Source organism: Poecilia latipinna, unplaced genomic scaffold (genome assembly GCF_001443285.1).
Source record: "Poecilia latipinna isolate Pla-1442-1.1 unplaced genomic scaffold, P_latipinna-1.0 Scaffold636, whole genome shotgun sequence".
In the NCBI taxonomy this organism is placed as follows: domain Eukaryota; kingdom Metazoa; phylum Chordata; class Actinopteri; order Cyprinodontiformes; family Poeciliidae; genus Poecilia; species Poecilia latipinna.
In genome coordinates, this window is record NW_015113252.1 from 390,879 (window position 1) to 391,232 (window position 354).

Sequence of the window (354 nt, forward strand, 5' to 3'; positions counted from 1 at the left end):
GATTGTGTATCTATCTGTGAGTTTGTGCATCAGAGCGTTGCTGTGTGAGTGTGTGGGACATGTGTGGGCGTGTAAGTGTGTGTGGGTGAGCAACATTCCTATCCATCAAAGTCAGCTACGGGCCGCCCAGTGCCCCAGGAGAAAAATGAACCGTGCCCGGCGCTAGTCAAGCCGTTGCTGCTGCCGCCACCATTTCCTCCTGATTCATCCTGAGTGGCTGTGAGTAGGACGGCCACACCTCGCTAACTCACAGCACGGCCACAGGAATCTGGCACACGAAGTAAGGATGCTCGCTTGTCATGCGTGTCGATGCAGACTGGATGATAAGATGGATCATGCAAATTTTATATACAA